This window comes from Maylandia zebra, linkage group LG12 (genome assembly GCF_041146795.1).
Source record: "Maylandia zebra isolate NMK-2024a linkage group LG12, Mzebra_GT3a, whole genome shotgun sequence".
NCBI lineage: Eukaryota > Metazoa > Chordata > Actinopteri > Cichliformes > Cichlidae > Maylandia > Maylandia zebra.
Window position 1 is genome coordinate 26,171,952 of NC_135178.1, and position 24,550 is coordinate 26,196,501.

Consider the following 24,550-nt stretch of genomic DNA (forward strand, 5'->3'; position numbering starts at 1 on the left):
GGCCTTGACTAACTCTATTTCAAGGTGAAATTTCAGTTTGAGGACAGATAATGTCTGTGGGAGAGCACACTGACACAATTACTTTAACCATAAGGGTTGGTATAGGCTTACACTAGACCAGTGATTAAATTAATGCTTGGAGGAGGAGGGTCCAACAGCCAATTACACAAACCCTGAACCACTGGACCGCATTATCTAATGAGCACTTACTCACAAATTACACAACAAAAGAGGAGGTGAGCGGGAGGTGTGGACCATGACCCCCAACTACTGCAATTCAAGTGAAAATGGGAGATTTTCTGCAACTTGGATTTTCACATCCTGACTACCACTCACAAGCATGATTGCTTCCTGTGGTTGTATGGAGCAGTTTGTTCTACCTTTCTTCTTTAATGCACACACACACCCACACACACAGACGTATACACACCGCAATGTCTAATTGATAAAATATGGTATTCATTAAATCTTACAGGCCTTCTTTGTAGCTGCCTGGGAGGTAAAATAGCTTAACCTGTGCCCTACTCCAGACAAGCACAATTCAGGGTTCACCATAATGGAAGCAGGGCACTAGTTACAGGAGACATTTTAAGTGCACAATTTAAAGGTCTGTAACCAAATACAGTGCAAGGAAAAACTTAGCACTCTCCCACTGAAGAAGCCTAGTTCTTAAAACATTTTTAATGTTTTCAAGTAACCAACACAACAAGTGCACGTTCATTACTGATTAATTACAGTACAATTCAGAAGTCCTAAGTTACACCTCATATCTTTATATTTTGCTTCCAAGAAGCCAGACTTTTGCAATTTTTAACATGGCCGTGAGCAAAGTTTTTCTTTAGACATTTACTCCTTTTTTTTGGTTTGTTAAGCCACTTAACATTGGCCTATGAATCACCTAACTCAAGGGATGAATCAGTGTTTTGTCTAAACATAGCAGATACCTTAGCAAAGAAACTGTTTTAAATTGTCTCTTTAGGCACTTTGTTACTAGCAGCTCGTCAAAAAACAAACAAAAGACAAAACAAAATACATTTGTTCCCATTTTTGTTGGCAGCATTTCTGTTGGCTGTTCTTCATCATGACATGGAGCGAGTTTTTAAAACATCAGAAGAAACTGCACAAGTGGAGGACAAAAGCATTTGTGTTTGTTTAAATATATATAACATTATCATCCCCACCCCTCCGAGATTGGGTACCAAGCCTCACGAACAACTGGTGCATTGAAAGTGTTGAATGCGAGAGCAGCTGACTTGAACGATAGGATCAAGTCAGGTAGGATTAAAGCTGGAAACCTGGACCCTCTGTGCCCGATTATCAAGTGCTCTCTGAAAATCTACTAGAAGATGTGAATGCACCCTGCTGCGACCATCATCAAAACCAACCAGCTGATCCCTGAGATGCTTGGCTATAAGATGAACAGCCACAAGGAGCAGTACCCTCCATAGAGAAAAAGACTAAAGGCAGAAAGTTAGCCAACTATCAAAGCTGCAGAAAGGTGAGATGAAGAAAAACGTCTCTAAGACGTACAGCAAGCTGTCCATAACTCAGGCCTTGAAAACAGCTAAGCTAAGTATAACAGAGAGAGCCCATGACAACAATGCTCAGTGGGTAATGGATCTAAGAGCAGACCATAGTGACCTCTCTGAACAAGATCTAGTAGCCATCGCAGTGGTAGACATCCAAGAAAGAGTCTCCAGTATCAAGAGACCCTAACATGATTCACACCTACTGGTTAAAGAAGGCGTGACTGCACTCCATGAGCGTCTGGCAGCACAAATGAGCCAGCTGCTAATGGATGAGACACAGAATGGCTAACTGAAGGCTGGATAGTCCTGATCCCCAAGGATCCCCAGAAGCACATGGAAACTTCTGTCAAGCATCACAGTGCCTAAGATGAACAGGCACATGGCTCAATACATGAGCAGGCTACAGAAAGGAATTGCCAGAAACACCAGAGGGGCAAAACATCAGCTATTGGTAGATAGGGCAGTCATTCGAGAGTGTAGGACCAGACTGACCAACCCGCGCATGCCTGGATTGACTACAAGAAAGCCAATGACTCAGTGCTGCACACATGGATTCTGGAACTCTATAAGATCAACTGGACCCCTGGAGCCTTTATCAGAAATTCAATTGGGATGTAGAGAACAACACTAATGGCCAACTTCAAGTCAATAGCAGAAATCAGCATCAAGTGCAGGATTTATCAAGAAGATGCTGTGTCCCCACTGCTTTCCTGCATAGGCCTGGATCCCTTTTGCCAGATCATCAACAAGACTGGCTATGATTTCCACTGGCCAAAGAAAGAGATAAAAGCCACTGACATCAAGAAAAGGAAGTGTCTTACCATGCAGGGAGGGTTTGACTCCAAGTCCAGCATGCTGAGATTGTTCGCTAAGCAGAAAGAAGGTGGCTGAGGACTAGTTAGGAGTGTCAGGTTCGCATTCCAGGATAAAACAAGATCCATGAATACATCAAGAAGACGGTTTCTTAGTGAATACCCCAGGCAGCAGTAACCTGAGAATGAAGAGGAGCCATCATGGAAGGACATGAACATGAACAAGTATCACCGGCAGACAGGCGAAGTGAATGATATCGAGAAATCCTACCAGTGGCCGGACAAAGCTGGACTGGAAAATAGCACAGAGGCACTAATCATGGCAGCACAGCAGCAAGCTCTGAGCACAAGATCAATAAAGGCTGGAGTCTACGACACCAGGGAAGACTCCAAGTACAGGCTGTCCAAAGATGCGCCTGAGACAATCCAGCACATAATAGCTGGGTGCAAGATGCCAGCAGTCATGGAAGGCCATAACCAAGTGGCACCAGAAGAGCAGTGACAGCAAATTCTAAATTCTGCTACTGTTCACTGAAGCCTCATCAGAAATGGACGGGTGGAATGTCAAGAAGCTAATCTTAAGAAAGGGAAAACAGGGAGAAAAATACTGGTATACCAAATTACACAAGAACTAAGAACCGAACTGAAAATCAATTCAACAGGTATTAAGAGTTGATAATACATTTAAAAGATTGGCTAATTTAAAGTGGAAAAAAATATGAATATATAATCTTTTTATAGCATTTTTTGGGGCGTGGCCGAAAACGGTCCCCAGGGTACTAGGTGTGATTTTTTTAAAGGATAGCCGGAGGGTTAAATTTGAAACTTTTAGTTTAAATTGTTTTCAGTATTTACAGAGGAGGTCAGGAGAGAGATACAACAGTGAATGTGTATAGCCATCTGTAAAACATGGTGGTAGCTCTGTCATGGGTTGGGGCTGCATTTCAGCCAGTGATCTTGGGGATTTTATCAAAATGAATGGATTTATTAAATCAGAAAAGTACCACCTGATTTTGATCCACCCTGCAAACCCATCTGCAAAGCATCTGCTTGACAATGGCATATTTTTTTAGTATGACAATGATCCCAAACACGCTGCCAATGCACTAAAAGCATACCTGGGTAGAAAAACACACAAAGGAACACAATGAGTCACTGTACAAAGTGTACAGATGGTGTTAAAGAATAAGGTGGTCACACCAATTGACTTTCCAGCTTGTTACAATTGTACAAAGTCTGTTTTTCGCTTTATATAATCCATATATATTTGTAAAATTTCCCCAGTATGATGTAAAGCGGTGACTTAAGACTTGTACAGCACTGTATTTAATAAAAAATATGAGGGGAACCTCTTCAGCTTACTTTTTTTTTTTTTTTTTACCTTTTGCAGTGAGGCACAGCTGAGTTTCCAGACCACTGCATTGTATATTATAGTTGGCAGGACTGACAATAAGTGATCATTGAGCTAATGATGTGCAAACCGGCTATGTCTCCTGTTAAAGTGTTTGCCTGACCTGGCTTAAGGCACTGCAGCTGCAGAGAGAAACTGTGCCAAAATACCAGTATTGAGGTTGGTGTATAAAAGACAAAGTATTGCTTCTATAAAACATAATGCCAAAAAATGCTTTCTAATTTGAACCATTTAAAACATTGGATTAGGCTACGACAATGTTATTTTCAAAACATACATGACACATTAAAGTTGGAAATTAAATGCCTTGCTTTTATTTCATAGAAAATACACAAATCTCATTTATTTACTGAGTTTATCTTTTATTTTTGCTAGCCAAATGAGAGGACTGCACTTCTAATAGACCTATTTTGTGCATGGCATTTGGACCATAACAATTTAGGATGTGAAACACAAATGGCACAATGACTGACATGTATGTGAGGGTGAATTTGTTAGTGCCCAGAGTAATGTGCGCGTTATCGATAAGCCTACAGCACAATTAAAGATTTTCCAGCCACAACACAGGGATTATACATCAGAAGGCAGAAAACCCACGATAAGGACCTTATCTCATGCAGGCCATACAGTAAATCTAAAAATTATTGGCATTTATTGATTTGCTGAAGGCAGGCTATCCCAAGAACAAACAGGAGAAAAATCCGAGAATGTGCTATACTATTACACACGTTACACATTGAAGATTTGGGGGAAAACAAGAAAAACACATAAGTTGCTGCTCATAAATGAGGACATATACTGTGAGAACAAGAAGCGAAAAAGAAACTCTTTTCCCCTGCTTGGTAGTGCTCTCATTTTGTGGTGATGTATTCAGCACGGTGATGTGATTGCAAAATCCCATCTCGTTCTTCCAGACCCTATAAAAAGCGAGTATGATGGCAGCAATACTGATGTGTGACTGTATGGCCCTGAGCGCACCACCAGGTGAATGTCCCAGAAAAGCCAGAAAACACAATTTTACTCTGAACTGGGGATTTTGTGGCCTCGTTCCGGGAATGGAAGCGAAAACCTACAATTTCATTCATGTCAGTGGAATTCCACACATATTTCCTTTTGATTTAAATGGCAGGCAATTGAATGAGTGGCAGCATAAAACTGAAAATTAAGCAAAATGCTTGACATTGTCCTCTCTGGATATTTTTTGAGAAACGAAAGCTCCCCGTTACAGCATTTTACACTTTACCTTTGTACCTTTGGATTTTATCGCCATTGTTTTCAAAGAAGACAAATAAAACCAGGTGATAGGAAGGAAAAAAAAAAACAGGACAGCGAGTGAATCCACAACAAAAGCTGTGCTGTGTGACCTTGAGATGAGCTGCTGGCAATGTGAATACCAGGGTCACAGGAGAAATGAGAGAACGATTGTAAATTGTCAAACGTAAATGCATTTGCGAACGTGTGCATGTTTGTGCGCCTGTGTGGAGTGTGGGGGATGGAGGGAGTTGTGGGGCTTTAGTGGTAACACTGTGAAAAAAAAAAACTCTCCACACCTCAATTAGTGGTACTTAGCTGGGCTCTAAGAGAACCAGTCTGAAAGCAATTGAAGTGGTTCAAGCGTGAAGGAGCTAGAGGAAAATCAAAGACATTTTTAAGCAGGAGGAGCATATATCTGCTTTTATAGCCATAGCCTTACAATTTTAGCTATGGGGGGTGGTCGTGTAATGCTTTGGAGTAAACCTTGATTCCCCGAAATTGTCTGAAAGGTTTTTACGATGACATGGAAAGTAGATTCTTTCATACAAGTGTTTTCTAATGGGGCCAACATTACTGCCATGGCAACAGAAAGACCAAATATAAAATGACAAAACAATACGAGATGAATATAATTGAGATCAGGAGAGGGGAAAAAATGAAAATGTTCCCTTGGTGAAGTGTATTATCTGAAGTAAAGGACTAGTTTGTGGTCTACAGAGGGAAAGCATTCTCCCCCTAAAGAGCTTATTATCCACATATAGACATGTCACTTTGCTTCTGAATGACATAGAATATTGGGACTAGCCTTAGCAGATCTTTCTCTCTCTTGCACACACACACACTCGCACACACACATAAATACTGGTTTTAAAGCAGGCGTACTACAGTGATGGTTTCCACGACGTCTGACCACCCTACTAACTAAAGATGATGAAGTGTCGGTGGTTCTCTGCTGCGGGGAAACACATGTGCACGAGGTTGTTTATCCCGGCACATATGCATCTGTGAGTTCCGAAGTATTTATGAATCATGTCTGTTTCCTCACTATAAATAATTGCTCAGTAAAGGGGGAAGTTTGCCATGTTTTTTGTTCTTTGCTGATTTACTGACAGGTATTTAAATGGACCAGTGGCTGATGTTGGACCGAGCCAGATGTTGATCACGTGTAAGGGAACGGCTGTTTGGCTGGACAAGTTTAAATAAACTTTTAGCGCTAGGGAACAAGGCTGGCCTTGCTTTGATGAAGGACAGTGTTTGTTTTTTATCAAAAACTGGGTGTTGTTTACATTTTAATAGCCACTCTCAATGACATTTTGTAGATCAGTATCCTTTAGGGCTGGCACAAACGATTATTTTGATAGTCGACTAGTCACCGATTAATTTTGCGATTAGTCGACTAGTCAGATCGTGCATCCATTGGACGTAAAACGTACAGCTTATTGCACCAGCATGCATCTGCTCTTATGTAACATCATTAGCTTACAGCTTTAAGTGTTTAAAGTATGTGCTAACTAAAAATAAAGACAAGATGATAGCTTATTACATTTTAATGAAATTTGCAGATTGTTTCGGTGAAGTTTAATAAACTCCTTGCTGTCTAAAATATAACAGGACACCAGAGTAAATTCTCGAGCAGCGGTCCCCAACCCCCGGGCCTCGGACTGGTACCGGTCCGTGAGTCGTTTGGTACCGGGCCGCAAGAGTAGAGGCTCAGGTGTGAAATGTATGGTTTTCAGGGTTTTTATTGGTTTTCAGCGTTATTTTGTTATCGTTTTTATCGTTAACTCGGTTTTCCTGGGTCTTTTCACGTGTGTTATGAATAAATCTTCTTTTTTTTGGTACCGGTACTAGTTTTATTTTGTTGTATTTATCCGCTACACCTTAAAGGCCGGTCCGTGAAAATATTGTCGGGCATAAACCGGTCCGTGGCACAAAAAAGGTTGGGGACCGCTGTTCTGGAGCATCTCACACTTCTGATAATCAGTTGTCTTCTTGACGTTTATTCAGCTGTGTAAAAAATATAACTTTAATCTCAGCAAAACCGATTTATTCAGGAACAAATAAAATACTAAAAAAAAGCCAAACAATAACATTTTGAAGTTATCTAAGTGACTTATATATATTTAACCTGAGTAGCAAAAGACAGCAGTGGGTTTGAAAACGATTTGCCAGGAGTCCGGTGTTCTCACGGGCTCTAGTGAGCCTTGCCCCCGGCTAGCTATCGAGCTAGTGGGTAACAGACGTCTCCGAAAACGTCGGAGCTCTTTTGAAAATATGTGGTGTCTTGATAAACTGAGCAGATATTTGAGGTTTATACAGTTACATTCTCGCCTGAAAATAGGTTAAATGTTTATTTTGTGACCCAGAAAGAATAATAAGAGTAATATTAAAACTAACTAGCTGCCGCCATTGTTGTAAACTGAGCTGGGCTGCGCTATGAATTCTGGGACACAGCTTTTTCTTCTTCGGGGTTTAACGGCAGCTGGCATCCTTGTACATGCAGTGCTGCCATCTTCTGTTTCAGTCCGTTATTACACTCTTAAATCCTACTACTTATTCCTGCGTCTTTTGTGATCTTACAAAGCTTCAAACGACACGTCGACTATTAAATCAGTCGTCGACGATTTTGATAGTCGACGTAATCGTGACTAGTCGACTAATCGTGGTAGCCCTAGTATCCTTATTTATGTAGTTACTTATTTTGCAAGTAGCCTACTGCTGCTCAAAAGAGATCGGGGTCATATCTTTTCATTCTTTATGGCTGTTGAATCATTCAGTCTGTATACAGGAATATTCAGTTAGGCAACAGGAATAATTTTAGTGATGTGTTTGCTGCTTATTAAAAGCTCTGTATGAAGGTGAACTCAGACAAGACCTTAACCAGATTATGATCAACAGCTGTACATATAAACACAACCCTGAAGCCACATCCTCCTGAACTGGAATCTCAACACAATGGTGCGAGCATGCTTCTCAGAAGATTAAATATCAGAGGAGGGCAGGAATGGTTTTCATTAAATCACACGGCTTATCAAAGCAACATGCTGTAAACCCAGCTTTCACGTTGCCATGTAATCATTTAAAGTGAAGGGAATCTGGATTGTGTTTCGAATCTGATATTTAATGCTTACTTGTCACCCTGGTATGTAAAGTACAAGTGAGGATTAGTGCGGCGCAGAGGTGTGATTCTATATACAGTGCTGTCGTTTTTAAAAAATGTCACTCTCTGAATCGAAATGAGGCAGCGGTGTGATTTTTGTGAGTGTGTGTTTTGTTTTTATTTCTCTTTCATGTTCATTTTTTCTTTTTAAGATCTGAGTTGAATTTCAAACTGCTTGCATACAGTTTTGGGGGACATTGGATGAGACTGATCTTCGCATAAATTGTTTTATGTGAAAAAGAGCCACATTTTTGTCAGTGTCACACAGTGTCCAAATCTCACTGTGCAGTTTGCATGTTCTCCTTTCTCTACCTGGATTTCTTCCATGTGCTGGACTGGAAATCTGTTATTACTGTATTTCCCAGCCTTTAGCCCAGTGCATGGTGGAACCACTCCATGGCACTTGTGAAATTCAATAAGTGGGTGTAAAAAATAGATGATTGAATAATTAATTTCGCTGCACGTAGAATGCCAAGCATGAACGCAATTTGTGAATATATTACTCACTTTTTATTCTTCCTCTCTCTCCGTTGCAACCTTTTTTTTTGTCTTTGGTTGTCTCTGGCTTGTTCAGTTTAGTTGAGTCATCAGTTTTCATTAGGAGATTCTCCACTTGTTTTATTGGAAATGTTGCATGGATAATGGGCATTATTCGAAGACTGAAGGGTACATTGCTGTAAGTAGCTACAACAGATAGAAATAAATGAGCTGAAAATGCCATTATCAAGAGGAAGAGATTAAAATCCTTATCCTTAACTTTTAGGCCCAAAATAAAGCAGGGGAAAAAAGCACATGATGTGACATTATTTCTTTTTTAAGGATTTAGTAATGGTGCACATAAACTGATTATTTTTCTGTAATCCTTTCAGGATTAAGGCTCTTTTAAGACTTGACTGTTTGTGATTATACCCCACGCAGTTGGCTCTGCCTTGCTCAGCCCAGAACATGTGTTTAAACACTTCATTGAGCATTTCCATGCTCGCTCTGGCTTCCAAGATGAACTGCGATTCTGGTTTTTTAATGTCCCCCAATAAAAATTCACAGTAGTGCATATATATCAAATGCTGGTGTATGTGATGTGTGCCACAGCACTGTGGTAACATCCAAAGAGAGCTTTTTTTTTCTTCTTTTTTGGGGGGGGTTTGACATTAAACTTCCCATTCAATCCCTCCCAGGTGACCTAGAACTCAGTGAATTTTTTTGCTAATACCCACCAAGGGAAAACCTACCATATAATATAAGGTGGGGGGCACACATGCACATCTTTCTCTCTGTTCTGCTTTTACTGTCTTCTTGCGCTCATGTATCTGCATCACCATATTCATGTTCATTGATTTGGCAATATTAACATGATGTGTGTAATAGAAAAATCAAAGCTATCTAATAAAAACAGCCCAATGATACAAGTCTGATCAATACTGTCGAGACAGTGGGATCACATAGAACCCCTAAAAGTCAACAGCTTTAATGGTATTTTGGGATAAATAACATCTGAAGGCACATTTGCCTTCCACATGTGGGTTTGATTCACCATCATTACACTGTTCATCCAGACATTTTAATGCACTGATTAAACTTGACACACAGTACATTATGAATCAGAAGTCCTTTTCTGTTCTGCTTCACTGGAGTGTTACAGGTAGAGCATTGTAGTCATAAGTAAAAAGAACTTGCAATTAAACTGACACTCTGTGTATTTTTTTTCCTTTGTCACATGAGCAATATATAATAGGGTAAATGAGTATCACTGTGTGGGGGTAAAATAAGGGGAAATCAATAGGACCATTATAATTCAAGGAATGAGTATTATTTAGAGGAAGAGATGAATATAAATCATCTACCCTCAGGGACCAAAGCCAGATGATATCATTAAGAGCCTGTTGACATCAAGTATTGGCTTCAGCAATATAAAAGCAAGTTTAGTAGGAGGAACTGCCACCGTTCATTTAATTAGTATATTTCCATTTATTTAATGAGGGAATATAACGTACATTTCAGTATTGGTCTTTCTCAGATAAACGATTTTTTTTCCCATTTTGCCAGATTATCATCATTAGTATGGTACCTGTTGCATAAAACTGCACAATTGGTGAATAGATTTAATCACTGAAAAGTTCAACTTAGATATAGAGAGCAAATATCAGCATGGATCCTGATTAAGTTTGACCGGAGGCAGCACGGTGGCACGGTGGTTAGCACTGTTGCCGCACAGCAAGAAGGTCCTGAGTTCAATTCCACCATCAGGCCGGGGTCTTTCTGTGTGGAGTTTGCATGTTCTCCCCGTGTTTGCGTGGGTTCTCTCCGGGTACTCCGGCTTCCTCCCACCGTCCAAAGACATGCAGCTTGTGGGGATAGGTTAATTGATTAATCCAAATTGTCACTAGGTGTGAATGTGAGTGTGAATGGTTGTCTGTCCCTATGTGTTAGCCCTGCGACAGACTGGCGACCTGTCCAGGGTGTACCCCGCCTTTCGCCCTATGACAGCTGGGATAGGCTCCAGCGCCCCCCGCGACCCTGGAAAGGAGAAGCGAATGGATGGATGGATGGACAGTGCAAAGCCATAATGTCTCATCTTTTACATAATCCACAACAGCTCGCAGGAGAGCACAAAGCTCATGCAATGACAAAGAGCCAGTTTAATTTCACTGAACATGGAGGGTGATACTGATTCAATTGAACTACAGCAGAACATGGTGGAGATCTGTGGGGACAGAAACCCAGAAGAGGGGTTATTGTATTGTTTTTATTTGGTTTCAGCAATAGATGTGATCTATGAATTACTGTGTAAAAGAAGCCAGCAAGCTGGTGTCGTCACTGGGATTTCGCTTTCTATATATAAAACTATTTGGTGATATGATGTTAAAAAAGTTAGTCCTGTTACCACAAGATTTAGAAAGATTGTTGTCCAATTATATAAAAATCTGTAACAAATGCTGTAGAGCAGAAAGGACACAGAGGGGAAAATGCCATTTTGCTTTGTGGAGCATTCACAATATTATACAGGTCTATGCCTAAATTCTACTTTTTTCCACCAATTTGTAGCACTTTATTTTTCAAGATTACCCATTTGTATGAAGTTTCCAGTGTACACTACCAATGAAAAGTTTAGTCACACCTTCCACTTTGTAGATACATAATGAAGAGATCAAATATATGAAGCAAGATATAGAGAATTATGTAGTAAAGAAAATTTGATAAATAACTCTCAAAATGTTTCATATTTTAGATTCCTCAAAGTAGCCACCCTTTACTTTGTTAAAAGCGCTGCAAACCTTGCGCCTTCTCTCAATGAGCTTAATGATATAGTCATCTGAAATGGCTTTTACTTCACAGGTGGGCCTTGTCAGGGTTCAAATTTCTTCCCTTCTTAATGGGGTTGAGACCGTCGGGTTGGTAAGCAGGTGAAAACCCTATTTGACAACTGTTAGACTTCATATTACAGCGAGAACCAATCAGCTAAGTAAAGAGAAACGACAGTCCATCATTACTTTAGGAACTGAAGGTCAGTCAGTCTGGAAAATTGCTAAAACTTTCAGTGTGTTCCCAAGTCGCAAAAACCATCAAGCGCTACAAAGAAGTTGGCTCACATTAGGATCGCCCCAGGAAAGGAAGACCAAGAGTCACCTCTGCTGCTGAGGATAAATTCATCTGAGTCACCAGCCTCAAAAATGACAAGTTAACACCACCTCAGTTTAGAGCTCAGATAACTGCCACACAGAGTTCCAGTAGGAGACGCATCTCTACAACAACTGTTCCAGGAGACGGCGTGAATCAGGCCGTTATGGTCAAATAGCTGCTAAGAAACCACTACTAAGGAAAAGCAACAAGCAGAAGAGATCTCCTTGGGCCAAGAAACACAAGGAATGGACATTAGACCAGTGGAAATCTGTGATTTGGTCTGATTAGTCCAAATTTGAGGTCTTTGGTTCCACCCACCCTGTGTTTGTGTGATGCAGAAAAGGTGACCGGATGGTCTCTACATGCATGGTTCCCACCATGAAGCATGGAGAAGGAGGTGTGATGGTGTGAGGGTGCTTTGCTGGTGACACTGTTGAGGAGTTGTTCAAAATTGAAGGCACACTGAACCAGTGTGGCAACCCCAGCATCCTGCAGTGACATGCCGTCCCATCCGGTTTGCATTTAGTTGGACCATCATCTATCTTTCAACAAGACAATGACCCCAAACACACCTCTAGGCTGTGTAAGGGCTATATGACCAAGAAGGAGAGTGATGGAGTGCTGTGCCAGATGGCCTGGCCTCCACAGTCACCTGACCTAAACCCAGTCGAGATGGTTTGGGATGAGGTGGACCGCAGAGTGAAGGCAAAACAGCGAACAAGTGCTCAGACTCTCTGGGAACTCCTTCAAGACTGTTGGAAAACCATTTCAGGTGACGACCTCATGAAGCCAAGAGAATGCCAAGAGTGTGCAAAGCAAAGGGTGGCTATTTTGAAGAATCTAAAATATAAAACATGTTTTCACATTTTTTGTTTACTACATCATTCCATGTGTGTTCATTCATAGTTTTGATGCCTTCAGTGAGAATCTACAATGTAAATAGTCATGAAAATAAAGAAAAATGAGAAGGTGTGTCCAAACTTTTGACTGGTAATGTAGCTAATGTAGCTGGGGCGATCGTGGCTCAAGAGTTGGGAGTTCGCCTTGTAACCGGAAGGTTGCCGGTTCGAGCCCCGGCTTGGACAGTCTCGGTTGTTGTGTCCTTGGGCAAGACACTTCACCCGATGCCTACTGGTGGTGGTCAGAGGGCCTGGTGGCGCAGTGTCCGGCAGCCTCGCCTCTGTCAGTGTGCTCCAGGGTGGCTGTGGCTACAATGTAGCTTGCCATCACCAGTGTGTGAATGTGTGTGTGGATGGGTGGATGACTGGATATGTAAAGCGCTTTGGGGTCCTTAGGGACTAGTAAAGCGCTATATAAATACAGGCCATTTACCATCTAATATCTATACTGTAGCAGAAATTGTGTTTACATGGTTAGTTAATGCTAATTGTTAGTTTTGCTAATTGTGGGAAAACTTTAAAAAAGTGAACTCAGCACATCAATTCAGCTGAAAAGATAAATGTTACATTTACTAGTAAACACTTCAGGTTGTTGGTATACACAGATGTGCTAATGCAATGTGAGGGACACCCTGATGTGGACCAGTGGTGGCTGAGGACTCTTATTTTTTTCCAATTTTGACTATAGTCATCACTGATCCATTAATAATTATCATTTTTATTATATTTTCATAAAATATAATTTATTAAAATTAAATTTACTTTAATAAATTATGAGGAATTATTTTTTCACCTGTGAAAGAATCCCAGATTTTCCCCCTAACATGTCTTGAATGATGTAAAACGCTGTCATAAAGTTTCATTAAACAGCCAGGAACAAAAACAGTACATCTGAAAAAGAAATACATTATTTAAATTTAACGTTTTCTTAGGCAGAAGTTCTGCTGTTTTGAGTCCTGGTCATGGCTACCTTTCATCTTGAATTTTCATTTCATTTCATGAAAAAGGAAGAAGTTGCAGGGTGCCAAATCTGGCTAGCAGAGCCAGTGGTGAGAGGAGATTTTTCTGGTGTGGGCAGAAGAAAATGAGCTTTGTGCCAGCAGACAATAGCTAATGATAAACACAATGTCCCACACCACAGTTTAGGTTGTTTCCACCAAATGTTCCCCCTAAGACCCCTTAGTATGCTACACTACATCTCTGAGTTTACAGTCTGAACATGGGGAACAAACGGCGGGGCTCACTCACTTTGATTTCCACCAATATTTTACATTTAGTCGAAATGAAATCCACATCTCATAATCAGCATTGTCTTTAACATGAATTCTTTTTCAGTGTAACACAGAAAGCACAAATGCAGGCATTCAAGTAGGAATATAAGAGCAGGGCAGTGATAGGCCAAATTTAAATCAGCATAGTTTTTGACATTTATATTATTCATCTGATAAACATAGGGAGGTTTCTTTAATACATGCCATGTATTTGCACCATTTGCATCTTTATGTATATTTTATTTTGTATATTGTATTACGCCATCAGATTCTAGTATGGGTTTGTTGTTCTATGTTCACATTAACTCAGTTCACTGTGCTTTTATCTAGTATTAGTAGCTAAGCCTACCCAAGAGGTGCCCACCTGCTTGCTTTCAGCATATCACACTGTAGACCTTTGATCTGTCATCATCCACCTACCCACTAAACCCACAACTATTACAACACATTCATGGTCACTCACTCAAAAGACTAAACGCACACATGTTTTAAGTGCACAGAATCAAAAACACAAACATGCACACACTTCACTCAACAGCTATATTCCAGTAGGGCTAACTAATTTAATTTTCTGCATCTAGTAGCTTTGGGTCCCCTTTGTCCTTGACCTTGTTGCTGTTGGTCAAAACCGATTCAGGGGGATCCGCCTGGCTGTCCTATTTATAACCAGGAAGGAGAGAGGCAAAGCACTCATATTAAGTGCTAAACATAATAGATGGTAAGCTCTAAATTACACCAAATAAGCCCATAAAAGCAAAGATGGCAACTAAAAGCAAAGACAGGCTAATGGTGAATGAGTTCTACGGGTGAGACGGACTAAAATCTTGCTTTAGATGAAAAGCAATTTAATTGATGTTTGCACATTCAATGTTTAATCATCTGATTTTGAACTGATTTTAGTCACAAGAGTTATGATTTTACATGAAAAGCTTTAAAACTTGGTCAGTTTCAGTTCTACTGATTCACGCTTGTTGATGTGAATGTATTGTGTCAACATTGTGAAACAACATGACTAATCATTCTACATCCCATCCCAGACTTTTTTTTATCTGACCATAAGGTTATAGTCATGACAGACGTTTTAGCTCAAACAGTATATGCAAAATCCCTGTCATATCTCCTGCCCATACACCAAGCTGGGCATACTGCAGCTGTCAGATAACATCTGTTTAGCTGTCCTCTGTTTCTGCTCTGTGGTCTGTGCTTTCTCTTTCTTTCTCTCTTCACATACATAGATATGTATATATGAACTTGCAGGCATTTATATACATAATGCAATGGAAACCACACAGTAAACACAAAACAGGCAATTAAAATTTGTGAAACGCCCTACGTTCAGTTGTACACATGCCACTCGACAACAGCTTTCAGTAAACGAAATAATGCAGTGGGATCTGGCATAATTGCTCTGTCTCTGCAATCTATGTGGAGACATGCATAATTTTTATAATTACATTTAGAAATACAAATTTATATTTTTTTGTATAAGGATTCATCTGAAATCTCTTGGTTTCCAGATATGTATAAATATTGTAGCTTTGTCCTTGCAATTGGTTTCATCAGTTAGAACTTCTGTGTAAAGAAATCATATTCCTCCACGAGGGGTATCTTACGCAACATTCAAACAGCCTAGCAGGAAAAAACACATCCAACATTTAGTAGTAAAAAAAAATATATGCTTAAAGCTTTTACACTTAATATATCCACTGCACGAGTGTGCCACTTCACTCTCACTCCTCTGATACACTGCGATACCAGTGCGTGCAGTGGGAGATTTTGCTATAACTGTACCCTTAACATGCTTTGAAGCTGCTGAATAACCTAGAAGGCATCCCTGTAGCTATTGCTGTTAAAATTATATATGACATATGTGTGACTCTGTACACTTTGAGTCTACATCCAATGAATGCTGACCTATACTTTAAAACAGATCAGTTTCAAGAACTCATGTATTATGGTGGTTAATTTAAAAAAAAACAATGAATATGATATTTGAATGGTGACCGCTGTTGAACCTTTTCACTCCTGACATTTCAGTGTCCCTTAGGGCTAATACAGAAGCGCTTACCAGCTAACCCCCCCTCCCCCAAAAGATCCTCAATCCTCATGTAAAAATATGCTTTAAATGTAGATTTGCACTTGAAACATAAAAACAAACACAAAACAGGGTTAATCTGAACATTTAATTTGCATGTGATGCTTCATGCATCTCTACAACAGTATTTTTTAAAAATAACTAAATATCTAAAAATAAACTAATGTAAGAAAAAAATGATCACCAGAAAATCTGCATCTGCGCTATATGTGCATAGACTGAATATGAACAAATGAGTGTGGGTTTGTGTGTGTGGCTGATAAAAAGTACGAGAGGACAGGAAGGATGAACAGAGAGAAGCTCAAGTTGGAAGGGTCATTTGCATGATCTTTAGAAATATTGCAATAACCTCGGGCTATTGCTAAGAAGACCTAGCTTAGAGAAAACCAAGTTACTTACCACGCTGTGTGTTCGCTCTGCTTTTGCAAGATAAATAAATGCATTTTCCACAGTGCACTGAAACATCCACATAAGATAGTATTCTCACAATTAGCTTTGCTCTTTCTCTTAATTAATGTCATTCAGTAACACTTTAGATTAATGACATTTAATAAGTTACTTAATGCATATTTTGGATAATATTACCATAACTGATTCATCTAAATTTTTATTACAGACCTACTGTGGCCCTAATATGTATGTGGACAGTTAAACTATTCCCTTAGGTCCATAACATTATTAAAATATTTGAAATAAAGTGTTATTATGTCCATAGAAAAACATATTTAACACAACTCTAAAGGTGTAATTTTTACCAAAGTACATCCAAAAAAGTATTTGAACAAGTTCTGACTGTGAAACTTGTCTCCATAACGTCATAAAGCGCAACTGTTAGCTAGAGGCAAGGATGAAGGGCACCTGGGATTATTTGGAACATAGAAAAGCTGGCCAGCTTCAAACTTCACTGCATATTTTTAAGTAAAGTTAAGACAGCAGGCAAGAAACGGGATAAATAATTAATTTGGCGCTCAACAAGCAGATGCAAGTCTGACTATTCTTGATCTAATCAACAAGTATGGGTAACGATTGTGATTGATACACACTGTAAAATCTAATTAGTTCCCAGAACTCAAAAAAATTGAGGAAACTCGTTGCCTCAAAAAAATTGAGTAAAGCTTAGCTAAAAATGACTAAATTAGCACAACTTATTTATTTTGAGTACTCTGTACAAGCTCATTTGTTCCCAGAACTCAAAAAAATTGGATCAAGTTTACGTAAGATGACCAAGTTAGGGCAACTTACTCATTTTCAGTACACTGTACAGCCTTGTTAGTTCCCAGAACTCAAAAAATTTAAGGAAACTCGTTGCCTCAAAAAAACTAAGTAAAGCTTACTTAAGATGACTGTGAGGACAACAGTCATCATTGCAAGTCTGCAGTATTAAGAATAACTTGATATTTCTGACTGTACGATACTAATTGTTTACCTACTGACAAACATTTCAAGTTCAACTAAATGAAAAAACAATTTGTGGTAACCTGAATATGATTAAAAATAATTAACAGCACTTTTTGTAATGATGTTAAAATCAGCCCAACTTTTATTTTCAAACACAACAAAGTATAACAGCCAACACACTGGACACTGTTCTACTGAACAACAAACAGTTATATTGCCATCACTGTTATAATCTTACAATGAAACAAAGGCTCAGATGTAATTATTCTGAAAATAAGTTTAGGCCTACCACAAGTTTGTTTTGTACTTACTTATATAATCAAAATAAAATATTTATTGTTCTGTCACAAGTGCAGTCTCTGACTTAAACAACACATTTGTTTTTCATTCCAACACAGAAGCTGGAATGTTGTAACATTTTAAGGATGGCTTGTTTCCAGTCCAGGCATTACTGCCTCAATGACTATCATGGATCGAGGTGATCCAAATGTAGGTGCAGAAGAAAGTCTTTAACTTCCCTTAAGTACAGTAGCAGTGGATGTGGGTTGGAGATGCAATGAGCTTGAACCTGCAGGCGACCATCTTCACTGACCACACCATCTGTGACGGAGGACTCATCTCTCCTGTTGTCCTGCAAGCAAACAATCATATTTTTTGGAACATGAACTTAATTGCTTTCTTAAAACATTTTTTTCTGCATTTGGTATAAAACAAACTCCAATTTTCTCAGGCTCCCTCCCCACCGGAGAGGTGACATTCAATGTCCCACTTATCAGTCTGGATAGCCCTGACCACCACTCAACATACAATAATGTCATGAAAGCATCATTTTAAAAAGGGCTATGCAAACATGGCCAATAACTTTCATTCTAATGATGTGCAAAATGATTTGGGCACAAAACAAATTTTGCTGTTAGAAAACTTGCAGACTTCACTATATACAGTGTAGACCCTCTAAACTAAGTTTGGGGGATGTGATCTTTCAAGAAATGCAGACAAACTGTTGTTGTTTGTTTACTTACACAGCATGTCTTGTAGAATTAACTGGAGTCACCAGCAACAGCATAGTGCAGTCATATCTCAAGCCTAATAACAGAAGACAGGAAAAGATCAGTACAGAAACAACTTCCCCAAACCAAAGCACAAATAAAACAATAAGTAAAACAGGCTGATCTAAAGTATGATTAAAGTTCAACCTGATTAATATAAATGTCACTGACTGTTGCTAATATATTGGAAAACCAAAATACTTACCACTGAGTTGATGTCTTTCTGTCCAACAACAGGAGTGCTGGTCCCGATCGGCCTCAAAGACCGTAAGAAGCAAGCAGAGGGAGAGAAAACAGAACATTTTTTCAGAAACTGATTTGATCCTTAATTGCTGTGCAATCATTGTAACATAGAGTTTGCTTATGTTGTTAAATAAAGTCTAGATTTGACATTAATAGATGTCACAGATGTTCAAAAGCTGCCGCAAAGCATGAAAAAAATGTACATCTCCAAAAACGTCGGAGCATTTTTGCAAATATGTGATGTCTTGATAAATCGAGCAGATATTTGAACTTTACAGCTTCACAGCTACATTCTCGCCTGAAAATATCTTAAAAGTTTAGTTTGTGACCCAGAAAAAGTGATACGTTTTTTAGCCGCACTCCTCCGCCCTTGCCGCGCTTACAAGTACGCACAGGCAACCGCCACAAATGCGATCCTCGTTTTCCCCAGAATACCCTTTCTGGGTCACAAAATAACCTTTTAAGATATTTTCAGGCGAAAATGCAGCCGTGTAAAGCTCAAATATCTACTTAATTTATCAAAATATCACATATTTGCAAAAGTGCTTCCATGTTTTCGGAGAGCTGTGTTATCCACCAGCGCGATAGCTGACCGGGAGGTCAAGGCTTGATAGAGTCCACAAGCATAGCTAACTCCTGGCTTATTCTTTTCAATATATATATATATATATATATATATATATATATATATATATATATATATATATATTAGTTAGTTAGTTAAGGCTATGGATTGAAAATACACCCCAACCTACTCCTAACGGCTGCACCTCCCGAAGAATTGTCTGGGCTCTTATCTCACTTTTTTATTTCAAACAATCAAGAGAAAATTCCACAGACATATTTTTATATAAGGTTTTTAAGGCTGTGGTGTTAATTTTTAAGTAACATGAGCCCAGCGGCATCAGTAACGCTAGGCTAACACTAACTAGCTAGCAAGATTATAAACCTGGTGCTTAACTAAGAGAAGCCACAAAATCAGTTTGAATAAGAGTAAACATTTACTCACCAAGGCAGTGTATCAGGTAAAGATCCACAGCAATGACAATAATCTCTTGAGCTGACGCTTCTCCAGGTTTGCTCAACATATTCCATAACAAATGCTGGCACCATGAACATGCGGACTGATCTGAGAGGGAGGAGGACAGTAGTCACGTGGCATTTTCAAAACACATCTTTCATCCTTCCGCGCTGAGAAGCAAAACTTCCAGCTTACTTAGTTTTTCTAAGTTAAGACAACTCAAATAAATTGAGTTTATCAGCATTTTTGCATTAAAAAGTACTGGTAACTTATTTAAATCGAGTTCTAATAACAAATTGATAAAAATTGAGTTCAGCCTATTTAATATTTTTAATTAAACACAATATTACATTTTACAGTGCAGCTGAAACCAGTCAAAGGCTTAAAGAATAAGTCAGCTGGGATTACATAAAAAGTTCAAATTCAGCGAATCTCTTTCTGATTGTAAAAATCTTGTGCCGAACGCTGGCAGATGAATTCAGACAGGCTGCAGTAAATGAATATACTGTACATGAACGTCAGAACATCAAAGTGTGGGACTGTTTTTCTAAAAATGGCGCAGGTGAAGTGTACAGATGTATTTTTGATGCAAGCTTAAAGAAATCAGCCAAACTGTGAAATTGATATTTCAAAGCATATCAGCTTAGTCCAGGACAAAGTCAACATTTTACAGAGGCTCTTTCGAAACCCTGATCCAAATCTCCCAGAGCACATACAGTATGGCATGGAAAAAAAAAAAAAAGAGTTTTTTATACTCTTGTGTGGAAACTGAAAGGAAACTTTGACCACAACTCTTGTGGTAAAGTGCCTGGTTGACTCTATGCCCAGATACCGATCATCAAGCAGTCCTGAAAGCTAAAGATGACAATCTAAACATTGAAATATGGTAACTGTGATCTTTAGTGTGCCCACTTCTGACTATCCATGTTCTTTTTTGTAAATATGTATTATATTTAACCTGCCAAATTTCCTCATGATTGACAAGTGTGCTTGTGCCATGTTTCTTTTAAATAAATGTGATTTGCATTGACATTTTACAGTCTAATGAAATAAAAACATCATGCATTTGCTTACCTTGCAGTGATACAGTGTAATGTAACCAAGTTAGACCACTGCCCGGCCTGGCCAGCACATGTCAATGTAAGCTGTTTAATGGTTAGCAATTCCCTGTTAGCCACTTAGCCATTGGTCATATTATCATTGCTAAGTAGCTGCTAGCAGCTTTGGCTAATATAAGAAAATGATCACGTAGAAGTTAGGCAGGAAACCATGATCAATCCTGGCTACGTGTGTAGCACCTTTAACACACAATGTTAATTTAATAAGATGTGTTATGTTTCTGTTAACTTTTCCAGCTCTGATCAGCAAATAGAGTTTGTGTTTGCACATTATAATGTTATTACTGTATTTTTGCACAATTTCAGACAGCATGAAAATAATGTCATTGTCTAGATTGCACTAATCACTATGATGATTGTCTGTGAAGGTTCTCAGTCATCCAGGTCATCGTAGTCAAAGGAGCTTGCAAAGAAAAGCGTCTGGACTTCTTTAAGTTGCTTGAAGACGTTTCACCTCTCATCCGAGAAGCTTCTTCAGTTCTAAGGTCAAATGGTGGAGAGTCCCAGATATAAACCTAGTGGGAGTAACCCCCCACAGAGGGACAAAAGGACCCCTGATGATCCTCTAATCGCCTGAGCCAAGGTGTGAAACTGGGCGTGGGTCCCAATCAGCCAGAGTTTCGGGTGTGTTCATTGTGAAACCTGGCCCCACCTTATCATGCGAATTCCTGAGGTCAGATGGCCCAGGATGTGAGTGGGCGTTAAGGCGTCTGGGAAGGGATCTCAAAACTGGATTATAGATGGCAGAGAGTTGGTGTCGTAAACCCCCACCTCTGTTCAAAGATGGACTGTTTGAACAGAACAACTGTTTGCCTTTCCTGGACTGCGCCGTGCACATTGAAGAGAACGGCAAACCCAACATCGAAGTTTACCGGAAGCCCACACACACGGACCAGTACCTCCTCTTTGACTCCCATCACCCTTTGGAACACAAACTTGGAGTAATTAGGACCCTACACCACCGGGCAGAACATGTTCCCTCTAAGCCTGAAGGAAAAAAGAAGGAACACACACATGTAAAGGAAGCACTCAAAACGTGCAGCTATCCTAAATGGGCGTTCGTAAAGTCAGCAAAGAGGCACAGAAAAGAAGACCAGACACCAGCGAGGGAGGATAAGAAGGACAGACGCAACAACATTGTCATCCCCTATGTAGCCGGTGTATCAGAGAAACTCAGGAGAGTTTTCTCCAAGCATGACATCCCAGTGTATTTCAGACCCAGCAACACGCTCAGACAAAAACTGGTTCACCCGAAAGACAAAACGCCAAAACACAAACTTAACAATGTGGTGTATGCTGTACAGTGCAGCGAGGAATGCCCAGACCTCTACATTGGAGAGACCAAACAGCCACTTCACAAGCGCATGGCACAACACAGAAGAGCCACCTCCACAGGACAAGACTCAGCAGTCCACCTGCATCTCAAGGATAAAGGACACTCTTTCGAGGATGCCAATGTTCACATTTTGGACAGAGAGGACAGATGGTTTGAAAGAGGAGTGAAAGAAGCCATCTATGTCCACTGTGAGCGACCATCTTTGAACAGAGGCGGGGGTTTACGACACCAACTCTCTGCCATCTATAATCCAGTTTTGAGATCCCTTCCCAGACGCCTTAACGCCCACTCACATCCTGGGCCATCTGACCTCAGGAATTCGCATGATAAGGTGGGGCCAGGTTTCACAATGAACACACCCGAAACTCTGGCTGATTGGGACCCACGCCCAGTTTCACACCTTGGCTCAGGCGATTAGAGGATCATCAGGGGGTCCTTTTGTCCCTCTGTGGGGGGTTACTCCCACTAGGTTTATATCTGGGACTCTCCACCATTTGACCTTAGAACTGAAGAAGCTTCTCGGATGAGAGGTGAAACGTCTTCAAGTAACTTAAAGAAGTCCAGACGCTTTTCTTTGCAAGCTCCTTTGACTACGATGACCTGGATGACTGAGAACCTTCACAGACATATTGCCTTAAATTTTGGGAGGAACACCCTTCAACTGGTGCGGGAGTATGAAAGGGAAATAATCCAGTTTTTGAGATCCCTTCCCAGACGCCTTAACGCCCACTCACATCCTGGGTCATCTGATCCCAGGAATTCCCATGATAAGGCAGGGCCAGGTTTCACAATGAACTCACCCGAAACTCTGGCTGATTGGGACCCACACCCAGTTTCACACCTTGGCTCAGGCGATTAGAGGATCATCAGGGGTCCTTTTGTCCCTCTGTGGGGGGTTACTCCCACTAGGTTTATATCTGGGACTCTCCACCATTTGACCTTAGAACTGAAGAAGCTTCTCGGATGAGAGGTGAAACGTCTTCAAGCAACTTAAAGAAGTCCAGACGCTTTTCTTTGCAAGCTCCTTTGACCACTATGATGATTATGATGGTTGAGTATTTTCTTGGGTATCTGTGTCAATTTTGAAATTCTAGTATTATGTGTAAGCACAGTTTGAATTCATAAGGACGAACAATCTTCTCTCAATTTACTTTTTCCATGTATGGATATGTAATATGTATGCAAAAGCTTTAAAGTAGCCAGAGTTTCTTCAAAGGGGTCTTGCACAACAGTTCTCTAAGCTGTCTGAAGGGCTTTTTTTTTATTCATTTTGAGTCCCGTCATGTTATTTGTTAATAATATTAATGACTTTATTTGCATAGCATGTTATAAAACACACAGTTACAAAATATTTCAAGGATTGGGGAAAAAAAGAATACATGATTGATGAGGCTACATGTCTAAAATTACAAACATGGTGTCTTACATTCATTGCTCCATACACACTTTCAAGTCAAGTCAAATCACGTGGCTTTATTCTCATTCCAAGCATGTGCAGTGGTACAGTACACAGCGTAATAAGAAAACGTTCCTTCAAGACCATGGTGCTACATATGACATATAACAGACAATCAGCACTGGACTTTATATCCACAGTAGAAGAACAACAATCAATAGTACGTCTAAAGACTAAACATTTCCAAAATTTAGGAGTTACAACCAGAGTTACCAATCTGGTTGCCTCTGGTTTTAAAATAACCATTAAAAGACTCTGATAGGGTGGTCAGAGTCTTTTAATGGTTATTTTAATGGTTATTCAGCTGACTGCTAGCCTGCCAAAGTAAGGTTTTATATGTGATTAATAAAATTTTTCAATGAATTCTGAATTTCACCGGAAGCTTGGACAGGTTTATACAATCCAGGCTTGAAATGTAATGTAATGCACTAGCATGTAAGAAATATTTCACATTAAGCTGATGACATGGCAGGAAAAGTACACTGAATGGCATTCAGGAGTCTTTTGATAATATTTAACATGAACCTTGAATTGTGCCTATTATTGCTAATCAAGTCAGAGAAGTAGAAGGTATGAGTGAGTTAAGTCAGTGCTGAATTTGAATCATTCAAGCATAGAAAGGCACTCAAGGGATGAAAACAGTTTTGTGTCTACACATAACGGACAACTTACAGAATAATGAATTTTAAAAGTGTTTGTTTAGGCATTTTGTTACTAGTAGCCTAATTTGTTACAATTTCTTTAGCTGATTCTATGAAAAATAACTCATCAAAATGTTAATCTCAAAGAGCTATTAGCTAAAAACCTGGCATATCTCAGCATGGTGTCCAGTGGGTCCTAAAGAAATCTGAGGAAACTGGATAAGAGGACCACAAAAGAA

The 24,550-nt window shown here is 39.7% G+C and overlaps 1 long non-coding RNA gene across 2 annotated transcripts; it reads right to left on the minus strand.

Moving 5' to 3' along the window:
* Nucleotides 1-17,584: 17,584 nt before the first annotated feature.
* Nucleotides 17,585-19,871, minus strand: LOC143421359 (uncharacterized). 2 transcript variants are annotated; one of them, XR_013100999.1, is made up of 4 exons: nt 19,749-19,871; nt 18,702-18,753; nt 18,470-18,533; nt 17,585-18,078 (listed from the first exon to the last, which is right to left on the minus strand). It is a non-coding gene; the product is annotated as an uncharacterized LOC143421359 (long non-coding RNA). The 2 variants fall into 2 exon arrangements; XR_013100998.1 differs by lacking the exon at nt 19,749-19,871 and having other exon boundaries at nt 18,702-19,029.
* Between the last annotated feature and the right edge of the window lie 4,679 nt (nt 19,872-24,550).